The sequence below is a fragment of the Mauremys mutica genome, chromosome 12 (genome assembly GCF_020497125.1).
Source record: "Mauremys mutica isolate MM-2020 ecotype Southern chromosome 12, ASM2049712v1, whole genome shotgun sequence".
Classification (NCBI taxonomy): domain Eukaryota; kingdom Metazoa; phylum Chordata; order Testudines; family Geoemydidae; genus Mauremys; species Mauremys mutica.
In genome coordinates, this window is record NC_059083.1 from 9,497,426 (window position 1) to 9,505,275 (window position 7,850).

Sequence of the window (7,850 nt, forward strand, 5' to 3'; positions counted from 1 at the left end):
TTTAAAAAGGGAATGACGAAGGCAAACCCTGTTTAATAAGCACATGGTAAAAAGTGATTAGAAAAGCATTCAGTATCAGGGTAGGTTAAGAAAAAAAGAGAGGTTAAAAAGAACAGACTTTCACCTTTCTTTGTTAATAAGTGGGGGAAGAAGCAAGGAAAGGTGAAAGACTTGAAAAGGTATAAACACTTGAAAAGACATGCCTAAATGAAGACACATTTCTTTATTTAACCCCCTTGGCATAAGTGTTTCAATGAAAAAGAACAGGCAGAAACATCTTAGGTTTAAAACCGCAGGTTTTTAGTAAAAGACAGGTTACATACCCCTTATTTTGTAAACCAGTGGATTAGAAAGACAAAGAAGCAAAGTGCCTGTTAGCAAAGCAGCCTCTGTGAGTCAGTGGATCAGAGATAAGAAGGCTGCTTCTTTCCCAAACTTTTTAACAAACAAGTTAAAGTTACATTGAAAAGACAAACCTAAGACACACCCCTTTTGTATGTGTTGTAATAAAGAAAAAAAAAAGCAGACAGAAGCACCCTAGGCTTAAAACCCCAGGTTTTTAGTAACAGACGGTTTATATTCCCCTTATTTTGTAAACCAGTGGATCAGAGAGTAGTTTGTTTCTTTCCCCACCTTTTAACAAAGAGAGGTGAAAGGCTTGGAAAGGAATAAACAGTTGAAAAGACGAGCCTACCTGAAGACCGAAACCTTCATTTAGTCCCTTAGGCATAGCTGTTTCAATAACATGTAAGTCCACAGAAACAACCGAGGCTTAAAAACACAGAACGCCGGTTTATAAACGTTTTCTCCTAGGTTTTAGCCTAGCACTGGTCATTTTTTTTAGTAAGGACAGCAGGCTTTTGCAGCAAAGCAGCTGTCAGCAAAAACAGCAACTGTGAATCAGTGGATCACAGAGAAGGAGTTTGCTTCTTTACCTGCTTTTTAACAAACACTTGTTAAAGTTACATTAAGTTTTGCAAAGGGATAATGACTTAAAAAGAAATCTAATACACACCCCTTTTGTATGTGTTGTAATAAAAAAAGAGCAGGCAGAAGCACCCTAGGCTTAAATCCCCAGGTTTTTAGTAACAGAGAGTTTATATTCCCCTTATTTTGTAAACCACTGTATTAGAGAGAAGAAGATCGCTTCTTCCCCCACTTTTTAACAAAGAGAGGTAAAAGTCTTGGAAAGAAATAAACACTTGAAAAGACATGCCTAAATGAAGACATAGTCCTTTGGTATAGGTGTTTTAATAAAAAAAAAAGCAGGCAGAAACAGTCTAGGGTTATACAAGTAATGTATAGTGTCAAGAAAAGGTTTTTCCCCCTAGGTTTTAGACTAGCACTGGTTATTTTTTAGTAAAAACTGTGAAGCTGCAGCAAAACCCTGCTCTGCTCTTATCTAAACAACCAGGACCCTGTAAGAAAGCTGAACACCACATACTATAAACCATTTTAAAATGTGTTTTTTGAAGTAATGTCTAAACCCCCCTCTTTTTAAGATGAATAAACACATGAAATAACAAACCTACCTGAAGACACATTCCTTTATTTGTAGGGGTGTTTCAATAAAAAGAGCATGCAGAAGCACCCCAGACCTAAACACACAAAACTCTCACTAAGAAAAAGTTTCCCCTCAAGATTTTTAGTGAGAACCACTTGAAACAGCCTTTTGAAGGAAGTGGATTAGAAAAGAAGACGACCCCTCTGAAAAACAGGCTACCTGAAGACATTTTTTTTAATTTAGCCCCCTTGGCATAGGTGTTTCATTAAAATGTAAAAGAACAGGCAGAAGCACCCCAGGTTTTTAGTAACAGACAGTTTATCTACCCTTTATTTTGTTAACCATTGGATTAGAGAGAAGTAGTTTGTTTCTTTCCCCACCTTTTAACAAAGAGAGGTGAAAGGCTTGGAAAGGAATAAACAGTTGAAAAGACAAGCCTACCTGAAGACCCATAACCTTCATTTAGCGCCTTAGGCATAGGTGTTTCAATAACATGCAAGTCCGCAGAAACAGCTCAGGCTTAAAAACACAGAAAGCCTGTTAATAAAAGTTTTTCCCTAGGTTTAGGCTCGCACTGGTCATTTTTTTTAGTAAGGACAGCAGGCTTTTGCAGCAAAGCAGCTGTGAGCAAAAACAGCCTCTGTAAGCCAGTGGATCAAAGAAGGCTGCTTCTTTTCCTGCTTTTTAGCACATACAAGTGAAAGTTATATTAAGTTTTGTAGAGGAATAGGCACTTTAAAAGACAAGCCTATATGAAGACAGAGCCCTAACATTTTTACATGGGTTTTAATTTAAAAAAAAGAGAGCATGCAGAAAACACGCCAGAGTGAAAGCCACAGAACCTTAGTAACAGCTAGTTTATATCCCCCTAAGGCTACGGCTATACTTGCACTTCAAAGCGCTACCGCGGTGTAGCGCTAAGTGTAGTCAAAGCGCCAGCGCTGGGAGAGAGCTCTCCCAGCACTGTCCGTACTCCACCTCCCTGTGGGGAATAACGGACAGCGCTGGGAGCCGTGCTCCCAGCACTGGGGCTTTGACCACACTGGCGCTTTGCAGCACCGCAATTTGCAGCACTGGAGAGGGTGTGTTTTCACACCCTGCTGCAGCGCTGCAAATCTGCAAGTGTAGCCATGGCCTTAGTTTGTAATCCAGTAGATGAGAGAGAAGTTTATTTTCCTCCCCATATGTCATAAACAGATAGTTAAGGGTTAACATGCAGTACCTGATGACCACCTGACCAGAGGACCAATCAGAGACAAGATTTTTTTCAAATCTCTGTGGAGGGAAGCCTTTGTCTGTGTTCTTTGTTAGAGAGCTCTCTTTGGATCTAAGAGAGGACAGTCATGTCTCCAAGTTCTGCTGGAGTAGTTTCTACTATTTAATAGTGAGTATTAATTAGAAAGGCAGGTTAGTCTTATAATTTGATTTCTACATTTGCAATTGTGTGTTTTGCTGAAGGAAATTCTTTATTCCTGTTTGCTGTTACATTGCTTTTACTGAGAAAGAAATGAGGGGGGATTCTCTCCAGAGATTGATAGGTTTAGACCCTGTATTGTTTCATCTTGATTACAGAGACAGTGACTTTCTTTTATTCTTTAATAAATTCTTTTCTATTAAGGACTTGGTTGGTCTTTCCTTGGGTGGATTCTCAGGGAAAGAGGAGGGGGGAGGTATCCCTCTGTAGTTAAATCCCGGTGTCTCTCCTAGGAAGGGAGGGGGGAGGAAGCAGGGGGGAATGGTTTATTTCTCCTGGGTGTAAAGAACTCCATGGATTTGGGGCTCTTGGGATCCCCTAGGATTTTGGGGAAGGATCGTATCCCAATCCACGCATCTGATTGGGTGGTGGCAGCTTTACCAAATCTAAACTAGGATTTTAGTTTAGAGGGAAACCAGTGCAAGTCCCCATCTTAGAACCCAACAGCTCCAAGTGGGGGTGAGACCTATGACACCATATATTTGAAGCATTATGTTTTTGTAAAGTTCATTATGAAAAACCAGTATTGCCTGAGCTGTAACAGAACAAGGCCCCTCTTAGGGATAGTTTTGTAGAAGTTTAGTGAACTAAAAAGGCTTAAGATACTAGCCTGTTCTTTTAAAAATAGTGTTTTTATAGTACTAAAACAACAACTGGGTAAGAATATGAAAACTGGCAATTGAGGGGCGTTTACATATGTGTTTTAATAAAAAACCGAAGATTGCTTTTTAAAGTTTGGATTTATACAAAAAACACAAGAAAAAAATAACGTATGTAAAAAAAGTTAGCTGTTTGTTTGTTTTTTAAACCAGAGATATGGAGCCTTCCTCACCCCCATTCCCCACACACACTTTTCTCCCCCCATCCTTCCCCCTTTTTTTTTTACCTCCTCTCTTTTTTAAATGTCTTTTAAAATCTAAACCAAGGACAAACTTTTTTAAAAAAAAAAAGCCAGTGCAACAGAGATCAGGCCATGGGGGTAAGAAAACTGTCCTGAGTTTTAGGTGGCATGTTGATAACTCTTTTAGTGAAACAGTTTTGTAGGCAGCTTAAGTTGTTATGCTTTAACATGGGCAAGTGTTTAAATTTTGAAAACAGTTTTCCATTTTGAAGTATTTTTATAAGGGGGAGGGATAGCTCAGTGGTTTGAGCATTGGCCTGTTAGGCCCAGGGTTGTGAGTTCAATCCTTGAGGAGGCCACTTAGGGATCTGGGGCAAAAATTGGCCCTGCTAGTGAAGGCAGGGGGCTGGACTCAATAACCTTTCAAGGTCCCTTCCAGTTCTAGGAGATTGGTATATCTCCAATTATTACCTTTATCTCCCCCCATCTTACAGCCCATCAGAAACATTAACAAAAACAAGCTAAAAGATACATTGTAGCAAGGACTGCAAAGCAATAGTTACAATATTGTAGATTATTACCTTGTCTAAGCCGCTAGAGAATATATTTTATTTTGTTTTTATAGAACACTTTTATGCAAACCTAGGTGATGTACAGTATTAAATAATATGAAACAGTAGACGAGAAACCTGAGACATTGTTGAAATCAGAGGGGCTATGATTAAGTCCTAATGCAGAGGGCCTTGAGGTGGAAAATGAAAAGGTACAGCCGAAGCAGAAGATGGTATGATTTAAGAGGGGTGCTGGGGCTGCTTTGCAATGGTCCATAGGGAGCATATAACCCTTATGGACAAACACCAGGGCTGGGTGAGGTGGTTGGGCCTTTGTTAGAGGAACAGGCCGTTCATATACCTTTTGTTGTTGTTGACAAACTGTAACCTAACTGCGCGTATACTATGGGGGCAACTTACTGCCCTTTTGACAAACCCCACATCCCTGGAACTCCATAAAAACACGCTTTACACACTTATTTTCAACTGACATTTTATTTTACAACACGGCCTATTTTGTTCCCAAAACACGTTCTACAGTTAGTGTTTTTTCTTAACAAGATTTTGTAATTCGCTGAACAAGGATGTTCAACATTTTGCATTAAACATTTATCTGTTGGTTTGATGATTTCATCTAAAACGCTATTTGGGTTCTCGGCCTCTGTCACTTTGTTATACCAATAAAAACTAGCAGGATCTTATTAAAGGGGAAAAGACATTTGTCACATTTATTGTAAATATCATAATAAAATAGAAGATAACAGCAAACAACGTTGTTTGGCTACTTATTCCTATTATATATATATATATATATATATATATATATATATATATATATATATTAGTTCTTCATTCTGTTGTTGTTAAATCAATCAGCAGGTGGCTGGCTTCATTCTGTCAGATGTTTCCTTTGAGGTGTGGTGGGGTGGATTCCAGTTTGCCCTTCGGGGGGTCATCTGCTTGATTCCACTTGACACCTTCTTCGGCCGACACTGAATTTTTCAGGCTGGTAACTCCCTAACCATTCATTCAGCATTTAAACTAGACACTCATTCACATATACTTTTTATCTTAACTACATTTATTTTACTGTCTCTGTCTTTTTGGGGTGTGAGACTTCTTGTCTTTTAACAATCAAGAAACATAAAATGAGATAAAAATGAATTAACAGAGGTAGGGGTCTCTATTTGTATACTATAATAGCCACTGTTTTGGCTTACCGCGGTGGTTACAAGGTAGGCAAAACTATGTAACTGAGGCATAGGGTTAATTGACGGCTTGCGTGCTGAGGTAACAAGGTGCTGAGTCAATTAACCAATCAGCAGCTTACAGCGGCCATTACAAAATAAAGTAGCGGTTACAAAGTTTCACTTAGAAAACAGGCACTTAGAGTTAATTGACGTCTAACAAGTTTTTGTACAAAGTATCTCCTTGAGCAGGCTTCACACAGACACAGCTATTTCTGACAATAAATCTTCACAAATTTACTTCTAATACAAACCTTAAGTTATAAAGTATTAACAATAAATCATTTCTCATATAAACCATGTTTAATGTAAACCTTCTTTAATATCCCTACAACTTTGTCCACCAATTCTGCCCCTAGCGCTAAATGTTCCTGAGTTAAACAGAGGTGTAGTAAGTGAAGGCCCTAATAAAGGCCCAGTATGAGGCCTGAACTAAAGTAATGGTCAAGACTTAGCTAAAAAGCAAAGTCAGGCTGTGAGCTGAAGGCCGGCTCGGTTCACAGAAGCTGGCGAGAAAAGGGCTGATGTTGCATAAACATATATTCATCTAGCACACCGAAGTATAAAACACAGCATCAGAACACACTATACTGGAACATTTCATAGATAACAAGGGACAGTCTGACCCATCCCAATGACAGGGGCAAAAGGGTAATATGATGGATAGAGTTGTTTTGTTCGAACCAACATGTACAAGGTGAGGGGTGGCACCTTGCTACCTAGAGGGGTTGTACCTTACTATGTAGAGAGGTTGCACCTCAATACGTCAGGTGTGATGTGTAACTTGTTTGTACCTGTGTATAAAAATGCATCCCTGGGGCGGTGTCTGGGTCCAGCCGAGGGGGCAGTGGAAAGTCCCGCCACTGACTGAGCCGAGTCCGTTGACCGTGGGCACGTATTAGTAGTAAGCCCGGTAGACTAAGTAATCTACGGGGAACTATCATTGTGTCCAATACGGCAATAAACCTGGCCGACGTGCCTTCGTACCTTACTAGACTCTGTGGTCATTGGGGGTTCTCGTCGGGTCTGCTGTGTCAGCGATCTGCAGAGCTGGGGCAGCCCACAGAGGGAACACACGCACGCAGCCGAGTGATATTAACATTGGAGAAAGCAGAGCACCACACCGGTAGCATCTGACAACACTTCTGACAACACTGGTGACCCCGACCTCTGATCTGGTGAGTAAGCGAGCTGCCCGCTGTAGGAATCGCGATCTAACATGGCAGAAAACCTTGAGCTAGGGAACCCCCTGATCCCCTCCCTTTTGATCCACACGGAGTTTGATAACTCCTGGACCCACTGGATTGCCAGTAAGGGGGGTCCATATGAATTTAAAAAAAGAGAGTGGGGAAACATGGACTGGCATCTGCAGAGCGATGGTTGAAACTGAGGCTCTGAAAAACAGTAATAAGAGTAAAAAAGCAAGAATCTTACAACTCACGTCTATGGCAGTGTAGACGGTCCGGTGTGGGGGCTCGGCCCTCTCAGGTGCGGCCGGGAGCCAGGCCGCCTCACTACGCGGCCTAAATCAGCAGTTCAGTCTCCAAAGGTCCAAGCCCTAGGTCAGGGCAGGCAACAAACAATAGTCTAAGGGCTCAGACCCTCAGGCAGGGGCTGAGCAAACAACAATAGTTCAGGGGCTCAGGTCCTCGGGCAGGAGCTGAGCAAACAACAATAGTTCAGGGGCTCAGGTCCTCGGGCAGGGGCTGAGCAAACAACAGGTAAGTCCAGACTTCTGTGTCTGAGCGCTGGGGTGAGGGGGAGACTGCCACCCGTGAGCGGGGTGGCAGGGGGGACACAGGCCCACCCACTCCACTGTGTCCCAGCCCGGGGCCCTAACAGCAGCAGTTAGTCTGCTGCTGTGCCGGAGGGGTCCTGACCGCAACACACCGACATCGGCTCACAGTCTGCTGTAGCCAGACTGGGGTCAGCTACCCCCGGGCTACTTTCCATCTCCCGCTCCGTGGGTACCTGCTCATCTCTGGTGTCCGGCGCTGGGTCCCACGCCATGGGCTCCTCGGCATGCTGAGGGCTGGCTAGCTCGGGCTGCTCCTCAGGACTCGGGTCGGGGGGACGCTCGAGCAGCTCCTCAGGGTACCGGGCTCGGGGAAGGCTCAGTCCAGCAGGAGCTCGGTCAGGAGCGTCTGTTCTCTCCAGCCACCGGGCAGCAACTGAGCCCTGGGGCTGGGCTTTTATACTTCCTGTCCCGCCCCTTGACTTCCAGGGGGTGGGG